This window comes from Otolemur garnettii, unplaced genomic scaffold (assembly GCF_000181295.1).
Source record: "Otolemur garnettii isolate 467f Iridium unplaced genomic scaffold, OtoGar3 scaffold00039, whole genome shotgun sequence".
Classification (NCBI taxonomy): domain Eukaryota; kingdom Metazoa; phylum Chordata; class Mammalia; order Primates; family Galagidae; genus Otolemur; species Otolemur garnettii.
Window position 1 is genome coordinate 5,223,951 of NW_003852434.1, and position 639 is coordinate 5,224,589.

The following is a 639-nucleotide window of genomic DNA, read 5'->3' on the forward strand; positions in this document are numbered from 1 at the left end:
TTTTTTTTTCTTGTTTCACACATATTTTTTCTCCCTCTATTCCCCTATAGTTTTCCAGTTGCATATTTTAGGACAGGAAAATTGCTTGGAAAGCATTGAAAGAACCTTTTAGATTGATTTCTGGAATTAAATTCACAGAATCTTAAATTTGTTCAGCATTACTTATATTACTACCCAGTGACATTATTAATTATGATTAATTATGATTAATGATTTCTGTTAAAGTCTTTACAACCCTCTCCTCCTGGAGAGTGGAGGGGAAATACTGTTACAGTATCACTGCCCCCAAAGCACTTCTCCCTGTTGACTGTCCTCTCCTATGCTTCATGAATAATAGAAAGTGTTAGAAACACAATTTTCAGAGGAGAGATGGAGAGATTTGAGTGACTTGCTGCGAATCAGAGTATGTCAGTGACAGATTTAAGGCCAGCACATCACGATCCTGACCAATTATCTGCTGCCAACTCTTTGGTGAAGCAAATTAGCAATGGATGAGAAGAATAAAGATGAGGTCAATGTCAAAACACTTAGCAAGTGCTTTATGTAATCTCTCAACAACCCTATGAAATAGGTACTGTTGCTGCCATCTTACAAGGGAGGAAACTATGGCCCAGAAAGATGTAAATATAAGTAAAAAAA

The 639-nt window shown here is 36.3% G+C and overlaps 1 protein-coding gene across 1 annotated transcript in view; it reads left to right on the forward strand.

The window, feature by feature from the left end:
- WDFY3 (WD repeat and FYVE domain containing 3) overlaps positions 1-639 on the forward strand; it is a 290,805-nt gene that overhangs the window by 196,636 nt on the left and 93,530 nt on the right. The gene's annotated exons all lie outside the window — the stretch shown is intronic.